The sequence below is a fragment of the Stenella coeruleoalba genome, assembly GCF_951394435.1.
Source record: "Stenella coeruleoalba genome assembly, chromosome: 8".
NCBI lineage: Eukaryota > Metazoa > Chordata > Mammalia > Artiodactyla > Delphinidae > Stenella > Stenella coeruleoalba.
Genome location: NC_137154.1, coordinates 46,264,224 through 46,280,686, shown reverse-complemented (window position 1 = coordinate 46,280,686; position 16,463 = coordinate 46,264,224). Strand labels below are relative to the sequence as shown.

The window sequence follows — 16,463 nt, the reverse complement described above, 5'->3', positions numbered from 1 at the left end:
AGTTGTAGGCTTCCCAAGGAGCCCCACCACAGTTCCCAGAAACCCATACAGAGGCAAGGCTGAGCAAAGAGGAAGATCTTCCTTGCAGACGTGCTTTCTCCAATTTGTCACATATTATGGCTTTGTGAGGCTCTGTTCTAGGATAAGCATAGGGGAAGGGGCAGAACGTAGAAAGGAGGTGATTCGGAACACCTCCTGTTGTATACTAAGCAGCCACATTAAACATACCAAACAAAAATAATCAAATAATTTTAATTGAAAAATGAGTTAAATCATAAACTGCTTTCCCTTCCAAGAAAAGGGCAATTCCTAATACAGATTCCCAAAAACCCAGACAACGTTTCTCCTTCTCCTCTCATATCTAACCCCAGTTTGGAAACCCTCATCAGTTGTCAGCATTAAAACAAAATACACACAGACACACAGAGACACACACGTCTGTTCACTCCTCAAAGCCTTGTTCCCACAGCCAAGGTTACAAGACCCTTTCCAACTTCAGGTCCCTGTGGGGACAGCAGGAGGCAAGAATTAGACGAAGGCTTTTCCCAAGCAAAGGCCTTGTCTCCCAATAGGATTGGGGGTGGCTTTAGACACCCCCAAGTGCAGGAAGGAGGCTGAGCACCTGGAATCCCCCCTTCCTCCACAGCACCAGTAAACCAGCTGACGTCATCTCTCTGGTAGCCACATGTCTGCCTCCCAGCCTCTGGGATTTTGCCCATCCTCACCTCAAGATTGCAAAATAAGTGTCTGGAGCTAGTTAGTTCAGTTACTTACAGCCTGGTACCAGTGAGACAAAGGTGAAAGGTTTGCTCCTTATACAAATCATTAGTTTCACCCTGCCCTGTGGCCATAGGTTTTACTCCCGTCCCTTGATCAAAATGCATGCTGCTTTTTGCAGAGACGAGACCAAAGATGAGCTCAAACCATCTCTGGGCACCACAGAAAGAAAGACAAAGGAAGAGGTAATCAGTTACGGACCTACTTCTTTAGAACTACATGACATATACTATCCCCAGGCAAAAACATATGGATAAACTTTCCCACTCTAACAGGAAATTCTCAGTCACTTGGAACCTAGTAGAGCTTGGAATTTTATTCAAAAAATTGTTCCATTTTCCTGAATTCTTCATTCCACAAAGAGATGCTACAGTTTACACACAGAGCACAGGGACATCATCAGTTTTCATAAATTGGCAGCAGATTTATCCCACTGGAAATAGACACAGCTTCAAACTAGAAGCTTTCCATTTAAGACCTGACACAGCAACACAACAAGAATGTATTATTTCCTACTCAAGAATAGGAGCAGATAATTCAATTAACTCCACTAAACCATTTGTTTCAAGAATGTGGTCCTGTCATAATTGGATCATGATATTCAAAGTAGGGGGACGTCTTCAGGCTTTAAGTTAAAGTATTTCCTGAAGTTACACATAGCAAAAAAATAAATAAATAAAAATAAAGAGGGAGAGGGAGAGAGAAGAGCTTAGTCAGGCATGGCACACTCTAGTACCTCCAGCTGCCACGCAGAGACTCAGACCAAAGGAAGGACCCAGCTTTCCTGATGGAGCACCAGGCCTCCTTTGGAAGCACTTATCTTCCTCTCCATATGACAGGAATGGAGTTGGCCCCTTCCACAGCAATATCACCCTTAGGGGCCAGAGGATGAAGACTGGTTTTGCACTGAACACTCCTTTGTCAGTCAGTCATCTTTACAAGTTGAAGAAATTTTCCCAAAGAAACAATATTAGATATGGTAGCTGCATGCCCAAATAGGCTCATTACTGAACATGGCTAAAATACTGTTTATATAAAGATACAAGAAAAATTACCTGTGTAAATAAATACTTGCAATAAAACAAAACATAAGAGAAATAAAATTAAATAATTTTTACATATCCCAAAATTGTGGTCCTGGAAGAAGGACAGATTAATTGAAAGATAGGTATTTTTAAGGATTCCAAAAGGTATTCACACGGACAAGACTGACAGCACTCATTCTTCACATCATCTCATTTCACTCCCAAATGTGTGACTTTCCTTTCCAAAGTATTCTTGGTATCATGCTTATCAGCTATGACTGGGGCTAGCTTTCACTCCACAATCAAAGAGGGAAGGGGACAAGGAGAGTATTTCTTGAGGTAACTACGCAAAATAGGTAGAAGAGAAAGAGAGTGGAGGAAGAAGGTTAAAGAAGATGTGAGTAGGATTTGAAAAACACCACCTGAAGGGGAACTATGAGCTATGACTCCTGAGAAACACAGAAGGCAGAGGGTTTGTGAGTATCCAGGGCTGGAGTGGCAGGGAGGACACATCGGGCATTACGTGACAGCTATCAGTTGGGCCATCTTCCTAGGACAAGTTGGTTTAAGAACAAGTGAGACGGGGGAAAGTACCAAATAGCCAGACATGGGCTCACAACTCTTATCAAGCCCCAAATCAAACCATTATTTCGCCCAGACGATGCTGGCATTCACAACAAACACATCTATAGAGCCTATAGGAAATGTTTATGCCTGTTCTCTTAGAGCTGGATGAGTTGGAGTACCTAGCTATCTAAAGGAAAGGAACTATCCCAGAGCTCCACGTCATCTAGCTCTAACAGTCCCAGTAAAGTAGAAGGCATCCTCACTGGTGATGTAGGGTCAGGATGGAGTCAGAGCATATGGAGTACGTTAAAAAAACAAAAACAAGCAATTATACCCCAATAAAGATGTTAAAAAAACAAAAACAAAAACAAAAACAAAAGAGAGAGAAAGAAAGAGAGAGAGGAAGGAAGAAAGGAAGGGAGGGAAGGAGGAAGGAAGAAAGGAAGAAAGAGAGAGAAAGGAGCACTGTGGTGTATGTCACAGGGACTTAAGATAAATTAAAGGATTGCAGAATAGCAAAGAAGGCCCAGTTGAACACATACAGAGTCAATTATGTAACTCTTCTCCCCAGAACTACTCTACTCAGTTCCATGACTTTCCCTAGCAAGGTGCAGCAGCCTGAGAGCCTCCTGAGGTTGGGTGTAGCAAGAGTGAGTGCAGGTCCTTATCACTAACCCTGCAGGGACAAATATCCCTCTGAACTCATTTACCAAAGTTTCTGCTGATTATGCCTGACACAGGATCACAGGGCAGCAAAAGACTGTGGAGATGTCTTCCAAATCTGCACTGGAGGAAACCAACACAAATCTTTAACTGGAAAGAAAAAGTATAAACTAGGCAAGACCTGATTAAATCCCAGAATCATTTCAGAAGGGGACAGGGAGAGATCAGGAAGAAATGTACCTCTGCCTATCTGAGTATGTGTGTGAGAGCTATGGTTTACATAGGCAGACGTTAAACTACTTTGTTCTTCTTCAAAGACTTGCCTCTCATGAACACCAACGGGGCATCTCTCAGTTCTTTTGTCTACTTTTAGTTCCTAGTTCCTGGTGATAGGATCCCCCAAATATCACCCCCTTCCTTGCTGGAACCAAACCATACCACCTTCAGGGCACAAGAACTGGAACGCAGCCATGCACAGAAGGAGTGATCAACAAATGCAGAAGTTGGACATGTTAGCAAACATTTAAGGTTTCTGGAAACTACTACTTCCAAGGACCATTCTCCACATGATGAGGAAATCAAAGCCAGGTGAAGATCTGGGCTGAGTTTCAAATATTTCTGGGTTTATGAAGGAGGTGGAAGGTGGGAGGCAGAATTCTGGAACTGAACCCACAAAAGGCCAAGCCTCCCACACCTCAAGGGTGACAGCAAACAGGTGTGGACCTAGAGCAGCCCCAGTGGTGGACAAGGCAGTTATCTCTTGAAGTCATCCTTGTCAGAGAATTTCCACCACTTTGTTATCACAGTTTATACTTTTTCAAAGTGACTAGACATATTCATTTTATCTATATTTGGATGTGAGTTTCCTTCTGGCTCCACTAATGATAGTCATGGTCACGGTTCTCTGCCTCTAGCCCATCTACTCTCCTTGATCCCCCAGGCTTACTCTCTGGGTTCCTAACTCCATAGATTCCTGTCTTCTTTATCATAAGGCCCCTTTTGACAAAATGAAATTGAGACATAGAAATGTGACTTGCACAAGATCACACTGCAAATTAGTAGCACAGCAGGGATTAGAATCCAATTCTCTGAACTCTAGTCCAGCACTCTTTCCAACTGACCACAATACCTCTGTTATAGGAGAAACATCTGCTCTGGAGCACCAAGACCAAGAATCAAAACAGTTTATCTGCATGTCTTCTTAAGCAAAACAACACAGCCAGAATGTTTGGCAGAGACTAACTAAATATTTCCTCTGTGATCTACGCCGGAGGGGAAGACTGTGGGAGTGAGGTAGGCACAGGACACAGGGAAACTGAAGAGAAAACCACTGCAAAGCCAGCAGATGGGCGACAAAAGAGGGAAAATGCAATCTTAAACTGAGGACAAGCTAGGGGCACAGGAATCAGATTTTTTCTTTAATGTTGAGATTTAAAATTAGGATTCCAGACCTAAACGTGAATGTAAACAGACTGTCATCTAAGAACTGACTAAAGAGAAGCCAGAAGAAAATGTATCACAATATCAAGTCATAAAGACAGGAATCTATGGGAGTGAGATGGGGGTGCCTAGGAACTCAAGGCTAGAGGCAGAGAAGCACTACCGCGGGGCATCACTAGTAGAACTGGAAGGGAACTCAAGGGACCTAGACAAGGTTCTTCCAAAAGGAGAAAAAGCACCAAGATCATTCAGCTGAAAGAAGGCTGGGGGAACAGAAGTCGTCACTGTACAAAACTAGGTCCCCTAGTTTAAAAAAAAAAAAAAGAAAGAAAAAAGAAATCTACCTGATGATGCAAGAGAGAAACTCTCCAAAGAGTTCGAAAGCTGTGGAATGGGAAAGTTCTTACCACCAAGGAAATGCCACTTTAGCTTTCCCGGAACCTTTAAAAGAGAAAAGGCTTCAAAGGGCATAGGACTCCTCAATTGTGTTAAATGAACAAAAAGAAAAGGGAGGCTTCCACAACAGAACAAAGAGGTCTGAGGCAGGCCTTCTACCACTGCCCCTGGGGGCAAAAGGGTTTTCTCTAGCACTCCTGTGACCAGTTATCTTAGAGAGCACACAGTGAGGTCAGCCTCAGAGAGGCTGTTTCCTGTGCCTGCATTCTCGTAGGCAGGCTGATTGGGAGCAAGCATGAGGTAACCTCACCAGCAAACGTGGCCACTGGTGGTCACCCTCGGGCTGGAGGAAAGAGAAAGAAAGAACCTGGAGCTCTTACCCTCAACAGGTTTACGTTCTATTTGAGCAGCCAAGACACACATCCCAAAGAACTAAGAGGGCTTCCCTGGTGGCGCAGTGGTTGAGAGTCTGCCTGCCGACGCAGGGGATGCGGTTCGTGCCCCGGTTCGGGAAAATCCCACATGCCGCGGAGCGGCTGGGACCGTGAGTCATGGCCACTGAGCCTGCGCGTCCGGAGTGGCCCACTACCACACACACAAAAAAACAAACAAAAAACCCCCAAAGAACTAAGAAATCCTGCATCAACACTTTAGCTCAACAAGCTCCCATAAGCCATCCAGCCTCTGGGCTTGGAAGACTATTCCCTTTCTTAAAGAAGAGTACCGGGCTTCCCTGGTGGTGCAGTGGTTAAGAATCTGCCTGCCAATGCAGGGGACATGGGTTCGAGCCCTGGTCCGGGAAGATCCCACATGCTGTGGAGCAACTAAGCCCGTGCGCCACAACTACTGAACCTGTGCTCTAGAGCCCGCGAGCCACACCTATGAGCCTGCGAGCCACAACTACTGAAGCCCACATGCCTAGAGCCCGTGCTCTGCCACAAAAGAAGCCACCACAATGAGAAACCCGTGCACCACAACAAAAAGTAGCCCCCACTCACCCCAACTAGAGAAAAGCCCGCGTGCAGCAACAAAGACCTAAGGCAGCCAAAATTATAAATAAATAAATTAAAAAAAAAAAACCTTTAAAAAAAAAAGGAGAGTACTGGCAACTAAGACAGTGATGAGCAAATGAGAAATGGTCTAATAGTCACAGAACATAGCAAAAGGGAATTTTAGGAGACAGAGGAATTGCTTCCTGATTGTGAACTGATTCACTCACTAGGCAAAGTCTATGAGACAAGGAGCTAAGCCAAGGAAAGTATTTTAAAAGGATAGGGGGAATGGAGAGGGCAGCTCTTCCCCAGGTGGAAAAATTGAGAAGGCAGACAAAAGGAAGGAGTGAACTCCATGGAAACAGGGAAACCCCCCACCCCAAAGCTTCATGTGTAATCAAAGGCAGAAAGGACCAAACTAATGTAAACAGGCCAAGGGAAGCTAATGTGCCCTTCTCCAGAGAGGCCAAAACACACACTTCCCCAGCATGGCCCTGGAAATGCAGAAGTTAGGTGTTCCCTTAGATGAGGCAGGCAGCCTGGGGGAGTTGGGGAATTCCCAGGCTGCTCTTGGGCATTTTTTTCCTCCGAGTTCCCAGGCACTCAGAGAGTTCACAAAAACTCCCGGGCACAGAGACCAAGTAGAAGGTAAAGCTAAGACTTTACTGCTTGGAGGAAAATGCAGTTTGCCCAAAGTTCCCACAAGAGAGAATCAGAAGAAAATAACCAGGAGGAACAGCAGGACAACCTCCAAATCTGAGCACCTAGGCCACAGGCCTGCGGGCTTCCCACAGTCCTCCTTAGCTCCGATGCAATAAACAGCTGCCCTGGAGAAAACAATGGGCCTTTGTCTGTGCCTCTGCCTTTAGATTATCTTGGAGAACCAAACAGGATAATTCCTTTAGAGGAGTGGTTCTCTTAAATACTGGCCCAGGCCATGATTAAAGTTTTTATCATGTACAGCATCCCTCTCAAATTCCTACCTGATCCACAGTGGGCAGTAAGGGTCCTGTGCAGCCCTGGCCTGGTACATGAACCAGTCCCAGACAGGTTCTGGCAGCACTCTTCCTGGAGCCCTCACCAGTCAGACACCAGAGCTATGACTTCTGCTTTCTCCTTGGCCTGGCCACAGAATTAAAAGCCGAACAACTTACCCACTTCTCTCCATTCACCAGAATATTCCATGTTGTGTGAATTACTCTGACGGTTGATGCTGTTTTCATCAACATACCTGTTGAAATGCACTATCAACAGTAACTGTGATAAAATAAAGTGTGAAACAAGCTGGAGAGTCAAGCTTCTCCTGAGGTACTAACAAATAAAAATTCCCCAAACTGACAAACACATCAATAAATTTTATGTTGTAATTTTTCTTGATTCAAAATAGTTTAAATCTAACCTAATTTTGTAAAAGAGGAGAATTAGGTGCTTTCTTGCAAAGAGCTGCCCTATTATCCTATTTTAGTTATTGTTTTTAATTTATTATTCTGGTTTTCAAATGTCCTTTCTTATATGATGTGATGATGACAGGTTTGGGGTTTTTGTTTATTTTTGGCCTCTTTTCCTGGGAAAAATATCTTAAAATCTAGGAATTCTATATTGGCCTCAAAAAATAAACAAACAAACAACTGTGTTTTATGAAATTCAATATCCTATAGTATGCTAGTCTTTTCCCATCTTCCTCCACAGAGACAGCTGGTGGCAAATGAATTGAGGAGCCATTTCTTTCAAACCACCAAGGACTAGATGCCACAGCACAAAATCCCTTCACATGAAACAGAGACAGTCTGAAGAATTCCTAGTATCTTCCTCCTCAAGACCTCTCTCCTCACCAGCATTACTCCTCTCCCCAAAAGCCTCCAAATAAAGCGTACTCAGAGTTTTTCAGAAAAGTTAGCTGGATACCATGAGTTCCCTAATTCAATCCAGAAGATCGCTCATTTTCCATGATTTCAGCACAAAGCATCATCACAATGTAGTGGAAAGGGCTTTGGAATCAAATGAACCTGGGTTCAAATGTGGGATCTTGGGAAAGTTACTTGATTTCTCTGAGTCATGATTTCCTCCTCTTCAAGACAATCAGTGGAATTTAGGAGCGTATCAAGCAGTGACTAGCACAGAGTAGGTCTCCTGCACTGACTCAGTTCTTGCTTGTCAGCATTCCCTCCTACTGTCCCCCAAGAGTCAGGCTCTTCAGAGAGTTCTTTGAAAACAGAGATCTGGAAATAATGAAGCCAAGTACAACCTTTTCCCACAAGAACTCAAAGTCATGCGGCTTTCCTTACCTTGCCTTGCTAGTTACATTCCATAGCTGTCCACAATTCCTTTCCAGCCTCTTTTGGAAAGGCCGGGGCACCTATTTTATGGTATAAATCTCCCTCTTCTCCTTCTTAAGAGCCTAGAAGAATAAATAATTAGGTGGCTCAGGGTTCTCTAAGGGCAGGGCTTTCAGTGTCATCCTGGAAACTATTAAAATGTGGAAAAACCACTCAGCTCACCACCTCATGTTTCTGTGTAGTATCGAATCAACCCTTCTGGAGTTCCTTCAATCTGCTCTGAGCAAATACTGAATCAGGTCTCTTGTACTTTGCTGAACAAATGTTCCAAACAGGCAACAAAAAAACGATAATCAATTTTTTCAAGACTACATACAGCCTCATGTTATAGTACTCCTATTTTGATCCCTATTAATGGCAGCCTCTCCATCAGGAAAGCAAAAGAATTCCCAGTACGAGATGGGCCAGAAGAGTGACCTCACATACTACCTTTTCCAGGACCATAGAATTTTACACAGTTGAATTCTTTATAACAAGCGTTATTTAGTAAATGGAAATGTTAAGCTTGATTTAATTTGCAGAAATTTGTAAAAGTTTTTCATGTAAACAAATTCAAAAATCGGAAAAAAAAGTATTTATTGGTCCAAAGATCTCAAATTTCAATTCCAAAATTAGAGTCACCCTTTTAAATGACAAGCAGATGACCTCAACCAAGCAGGTGGCCAAAGCGGGTAAGAGCCCTTGGACTCTAGCACTAGTCTCAGTCTGCCCATTGCTACTAAGGTAACAAAACCTGTAAGAGGAATAACCCTGGGTGGGCCTCATTTTACTCCCCTAGCAAAATGTAAACAAGGAACAGAAGATTACCAATAAGGAAAACAGTCACTGGGAAGGAAGCACCATTAATGGATCGCTCTTGCCCTCACTACCTCATGCCTGGCCGAGAGCTCCCTCCCCATACCTCCAACCCCACTGCATCTCCCTTTTGGGCCATCAAAGTGTACTTCTGGGCTGGCTTTAAGGCACCATCTGGTTCATGCCACTCCTGCCATCTCCCACAAAGTTTTCATGTTCTTTTATACCTCTGAGCCTTTTGCATAAACTGTTCCCTCTTCCTGGAATGTCTTCCCACCTCTATTATGCTAGCCAGCTCCAAGAGTCCCTCAAGATTCAGTCCCCACAGCACCGCTTCTAGCTGCTTTCTCTGACCCTGGGGCTTCCTTTGCATTTTTCCTTATTATTCTTCCCTTTCCTCGCTATCATACTCTATTGTAAATGTTCATTTTTCAAAGATGCCCTAAGTGAATTTTGCAAAACAAGTACTCCTTCCATATATTTAAATCAACATTTAAGAGATATACCTTCTGGCACGTAATAAACATTGACATTTTAAAATAAAATTACTACGTTACTCTCTTAAATGAATCCAATGAAATCTAAATACCACAGTGATTTGAAATCTACCATCATTCATTTAAAAAAAAACATGAAATTTTATGCCATTCTTTTTTTTCCATATACACTTATCATTTTTACTTCCTCCTCAGAATTTTACCCTAATATTTTACGCTTGAAAATATTTTACTGGTAAGCCTATGATAGTTCTCTGCATTATAAGTATTATATATAAATTGATATATATAAATTTTTTAATTCTCCTATAACAGTAAGCTCTAAACGTTAAAAAAAAATTTTTCTTCTGGATTGGGCTTTCATTACCTTTGTTATTAATATACAATTGATCAAAACATATTACAAATTTGTATTATTAAATATAAAAAGTAAAATTGTATTGCAAATACATTAATTTTCCATTTTTATAGTTGCAAGTGCCAAGAAACTGTTTACATAAATAACTAGACAGGAATGAAGGAAGTTTTTTTTACAGTAATATCAGTCAACCTTTGCACTCCTGAGCTAAATGCCAAAATTAGACAGATAGACAGTGGTCTATCATCAAAAATTTTTAATGATCTACCAACTGACAATTCTTTCAATTTTGTTGAAAGCAAAAACTAAAAACCATCTGATTTAGAAAAGGATTTGTTACTCAGAGTCACTCACTTTCTCTAAAAGTATTTTTAATTGCTCCTTTGCTAGCCAACTGGGAAGTTTTCACACAGTCAGCACACAAACAGCAAGATTCAGGATGAGAAATGCTATGTCTTCTTTTTGTAAAGTGAGAGAAGAGTGACTGAGAAAGGGGACATCTTGAGTACAACTGTATTCACAGACCTGGAGGCTGTAGAACCAAGCAGCCAGCGCTCCAGAAACAGGACCAAACGGTGTGTCTCTCAGGTACAAACCACGTCCATCAAAAGCTTTCTCTTATCACTGGAGGGCTCTTCCTTCAAGTTAATCCTAACAAAGATGAAATGGGAATTCAGAATTCCATTTCTCTTATACAAAGTCATTTTCCAAAATGAGGGGTTTGTAATTAAGTGACCATTAATTAAATTCAACATCACAAAATTTTAAATGGCCCAATTCCTTAACCTTTATAATGAGCCTGAAATGAAATCTCGATATATTGAAAAGGACTTCTCACAAATCTCAGTAAATACAGTACAAACAAAATAGTCTGAAGCTATGAAAGGAGGATCAACAAGTAAACTTACAAAAATGAATAAATAGGAAAAAGATATGAGTCAAAGAAAAAAAAAAAAGCCTTACGGTAGAAAAGAAGAAGAAAGCCAATCCCTTTAACTGGATGCCTTCCTCACAGTAAACAATCAATCAAATTTACAGAATGGCTGATATTGATTCTCGAGGTATAAAACAGACTATCATACTGACTATATAAATAGTACAGGCTGCAAAAGAAATAGTAAAAACATGAGGTCCATACTAAATCAATGAATAGATGAATGTAATAAAAATAGAAATGATGCTACAGAAAAAGCTAATCAGAAAAAGATATAATATACAGAAAAAAATTTTAATGAAAGAAATAGATTCAAAGAATGCAAAAAATCACAATCATGAGAAGGGATGCAGCTCAGAGAACCACCTGCAAATAACAGAAATCTTTGAACAAATGACCTCAAATCTGTAATCAGAATTTTAACAGAAGCAAACTGTCCAGAAGTGATTAAAGAGTTTGGTCCGAAAATAAGATTACAGAATCCTAAACAAAATCAACAATGAGGAACTAACACTATGTATGACATTCTCATACCTTTTAAGTATGAAGAGAAGAAAAAACTCTATGTATGGAGAAGACCCAAATTTGACTTTCTTCCAGTTTTGCAGAGGATATAATTAACGCCCAGATATGTATGAAAAGCTCTGAGAAAGTATTTCACCTCAAATTTTTTAACAAGATGAGAAGATGCCTTGAGAAAATGAAAACAAATTAAGAAATATACCCATCACATACCTCAAGTCCAAAATACAGATCAAAGAACAACTTTAAGTGAGACTTAAATGTTTTAAGTTTAAAAAATAAGATCAAATAGCCACAATCAACAATTTCTTATTAAAAAGATAAATAAAATGCTAAATAGGGAAATAACAATTGTCAAGAATAAGTCATTAGTAAAAATATACAAAAAGTAAGAAGCAACAGACAAGAGGAGAAGCAGTATCAGAACATGAAGATAAATTAACAAGTAATTTATACAATGTCAGTGACATTTACAGAAGAGGCATACCAACCAAATGCAAAGCGTGGGCATTGTGTAGATCCCCATGCAAACATCCAATTCAAGTAAAAGACATCTTTGAGACAACTGAGGACATTTGAATGTGGCCTGGGTAATAGATGATATTAAGGAATTGTTGCTAATTTTGTTAAATGTGATGAGAGTGGTTATATATATATATATATTTTTTCTTTTTTTTAACTTGCACAAAATTTTTTTTTTCTTTTTCAAATTCTTTTCCCAATTAGGTTGTTACAGAATATTGGGCAGAGTTCCCTGTGCTGTACAGCAGGTCCTTGCTGGTTATCCATTTTAAATATAGCAGTGCGTCCATGTCAATCCCAACCTCCCTAACTATCCCTCCCCCCTAACCCTTCCCCCGTGGTAACCATAAATTCATTAGCTCTAAGTCTGTGAGTCTGTTTCCGTTTTGTAAATAAGTTCATTTGTATCATTTTTTTTTTAGATTCCACATATAAGCGATATCAAACAATACTTCTGGTGGTTATATATTTTTAAAGTCCTTATCAGTTAGATATGCTTTCTGAAATATTATTGGGTAAAATAACTCAAAATTCCAGAAATGATGAGAGAGTTAAATAAATAAAACAAAGTTGGCAAAATGTTGATAATATTTGATGCTGGATAAGGATATATGGGAAAATTTAAAGTTTTTTTAATTAACATATTTATTGGGCATGTACTAAGTATCATGCTCTGCCTTGGTATTAGACACAGTGATAAAACGGCCTCAAAGAAACACAGTAAAGTAAGTGTTCTTAACCTAGGGTTCACCTAGGCAAATATCTATGATTTCTATCAGTGACAAAGTCACAGGTAGTACTATTACTACTGTGCTCTATCGCCTATACTCATAATTAAAAGAAATACTAAATCTCAGTAAGGGGTCAGTGAAAATGATGATGTAATTTTTCTACCCAAGTTGCAGATCCTCTGAATTCTATCCATGAACCTCCAAGGATTACAACATTCTGCAAATATTCATTAAACATCTACAAGGTGACAGTCACTACTAGGCACTGGGGGTGCAAAGGTGAGGAGAATATAGTCTTTAAGCTACACAAATTAAAACAGTTTGGCATTATCACCATAACAGACAGACAGCCCAATGGAACAAAAGTCTAGAAACACACTTAGGTGTGTTTCTAGACTTTTGTTATATATATGAATTTACCATATGATTAAAATTGGCATTTTCAAAACAGTGGGGAAAGAATGGATTCTTTAACAAATAACATTAGCACAATTCCTTGGCAAAAATAAAGTTAGCAGAGTAGTTAAAGCATGGGCTCTGTGGTTCAAATACTTGAACCTGAATTCTGTCTTTGCCATTTACTAGCCAGGCAACAGTCAACAGGTCAATTTCACAGTGATACCAACAGAGAAAATAACAGTGCCGACATCACAGGTTTGTTGAATGTATTAAATGAGTCATTACATGTAAAGCATGTGCCTGGCATTAGTACCTGGTGTATAATATGCACTCAAAAATATTAGCTATTACTATTATAACAGAATAAATTCCAGATTGAGTAAATATTAAAATTAAAAAAATGATACCATAAAAGAGGTAGAAGAATATATAATGGATATTTACTTAATCTTTCTGAGGGAAGATCTTTCTAAGAATGACACTACAGGTAAAAAATTTTTGTTAAAAGATTAATATATTTCACTACATTAAGTTACTTTAATTGTTTATATGTGGAAAGCAATAAAGTCAAAAGTTAAACTGGGGGAAATATAAATATATAAATATATATATATATAAATACATATATATATATATATATATATATGTGTGTGTGTGTTGAGTCAATATCCCTAATATTAAGGGTTGGTAAAATCAGTAAAAATAAAATATAAAAATCATGAACATGTAAATCACAAAAGAAATACAATTAAATGGCATTAAACATATGAGAAAATATTCAACCTCAGTAGCAATGCAAATTAAACAACAATGCAATACCATTTTTATCATATCAGATTTGCAAATATTACTTTCATTCTTTTCATACTTTCATTCTTTCATTCTTGGCAAGGATGGCTATAAACAGACACTCACTCACCCTAGCAGAAGTGTACACACCTTAAAGACTTTCTGGAGGGTGATTTGGCTAAATGCATCAAAAGCCCTGGAAAATGTTCATCTCTTTCATCTATCCATTTTACCTCTGAATGAATCCTCCAAAAACAATCAGGGAACTGCACTAAAATACAGGCATCAGGATGTTCATCACAGTGTTTTTATAATAGAAAAAATAGGGAAAAAATTAAATTTAAATAATAGGTTAAAGTGGATAAGTAGTATTTTATGAGTGCATATTTATTTATTTGTTTTAAAGTGTTGGTACAGATTTTGGTATATATGTAAGCAATGGTCATCTCTGTATAGTAGAACTGTAGGTGATTTTTTTGTCTCTGTTTTCTAATTTTTCAAGAAAGAATATGAATTACTTGTATAAAACTAATTAGGAGGGGAATGCCCCATCCATGGGCTCTTAAATGATGAATAGAGAGAAAGACGTGTAAATAAGTAACTACCTATAATAATCATGCCTCCAGAGTGCTTTCTGCACTGGATTCTGTCTGGAGCTGAGTTTTAAAGGATGAATTTGCCAGGGAATGAAGTCAGAAGGCCAAGAGAATATCAAGCACAAAAAATGAAAGGGAATAAGAGCCTGTGTTGGCAAACCACAGGCCATTTCAGCATGGCAGGAAGGGGAGGCCATGTGTGAAGGACTTGAAGTAAAAGCCAGATGACAAAGATTTTTTAATGTCATGTTAAATGAGTTTGGAATTATCCTGTCAAAGAAGATTCAATAAAGAGCTTTTGTGATTCACTTACATGAAGATCAAGAAAAGGCAAAACAAATGGTAACAGAAGAGTGGTTAGGGATAAGGATGCATATACTCGCTGGGAAGAGACAGAAAGCAACCTTCTGGGGCACTGAAAATGTCCTTGATCTGAGTGGTAGTTATATGGGCAAACACAAATGTTAAAGCCCATTAAGCTATATGCTTAATATTTGTGCACTTTACTGTATGTTATTTCTCATAAAAAGGAAAGTTTTTAGCAAGGAAGTATGGTAAGTGACTTGTATTTTAGAAAGCTCACTCTGGGAGCAGCCTGGGAGATTGACTTAAGAAAATCCAGGGGCAGGCATTCTGAGATATTAAAGCTGCATTCCAGGAAGAAGATGGTTAAGACTTTAAATGGGTTAGAGGCAGCAAGAGAGCAAGGAGGACTTTTGAGAAATGGCGTGACAAGACTTTATGAGTGTGATTACTGAGAGAGAAGGAAAAATCAGAGATGAGTCTGTAAAGGAGCTGGTGAATACAGGAGAAAAAAGAGCAGCTTTCCACAGATAAGTATTGAATCGGGCAGTCTGAGGTGCTTGTGGATCATCCAGCTGTCCAATAGCAATAATTATATACACTAACTACATGCCAGGTAGTTCTGAGTACTTTACCTATATTATATTAATTCATTTAACCTCACAAAAACCTTATGAGGTACCCACTATTATTACTCCATTTTACGGATGAGGAAACTGAGGCACAGAGAGGTTAAATGACTTGTCCAGGACCAGATATAAGTGGTGGAAAAAGGATTTGAACCTAGGCCATCTGGCTCAAGAGTTCAGGCTCTTAAGGTGACCACTGAGATATAGGTGATATAGTCTCTCACATAAAGGAAAGAGTTGAATCCCTGGGGATAGCTGAGATCTCACAGGAAGAGAGTATGCAAAAATACAGAATAACATGCTTCTTAGTGTTGTCACAAGGGTTAAATGAGATGACATTTGTAAAACTCTTAGTGATACACAGGTCACAGAGTCAGCACTCAGTCAAAGGAGTCTATTAAGGATAATTCTTTTTTTTTTTTTCTTTTTTTTTTCTGCAGTACACGGGCCTCTCACTGTTGTGGCCTCTCCCGTTGCGGAGCACAGGCTGCGAACATGCAGACTCAGCAGCCATGGCTCACGGGTCCAGCCGCTCCGCGGCATGTGGGATCTTCCCGGACCAGGGCACGAACCCACGTCCCCTGCATCGGCAGGCGGACTCTCAACCGCTGCGCCACCAGGGAAGCCCAAGGATAATTCTTCAACAAGAAAATATCATACAAAAGGGACTGACTGGGTTAGAATAAAAGAAGTTTAAGGGACATAACAACCAGATATAGCATGTGGTTATAGGTTCAACGTTGGTACAGAAAAAATGACAGGATGCTTGAGGATCAATGGGGAAATCTGAAACATGGCCTGGGAATTAGTTAAAATATAAATTCACTGAACAGGAAAAGTGGAGATAATTAAAAAATAAGATAGAATGAAATACAGTATGTATAGCGTGATCTTGCTTTGGTGAAAAACAAAGAATACAAATATGTACATAGATATGCTTAGAGAAAGGTCTAGAAGAGGGTGCACAAAGATGTTAACAGTGGTGATCTCTGGGTGTTGGGAAAGTGAAGGTTTTAATTTTTTTTATAATTTACTACAATACACATATTTATATATATGTGTGTATATATACTTTTTTTTAATATTTATTTATTCATTTATTTATTTGGCTGCTCTGGGTTTTACTTGTGGCGTGCAGGATCTTCAGTGCGGCATGCGTAATCTTTCACTTGCAGCATGCAGGCTCTTAGTT

At 39.6% G+C, this 16,463-nt stretch overlaps 1 protein-coding gene across 3 annotated transcripts in view; it reads right to left on the bottom strand.

Moving 5' to 3' along the window:
• Positions 1–16,463, bottom strand: part of DENND2B (DENN domain containing 2B) — a 178,143-nt gene that overhangs the window by 128,060 nt on the left and 33,620 nt on the right. The window lies entirely within an intron of this gene.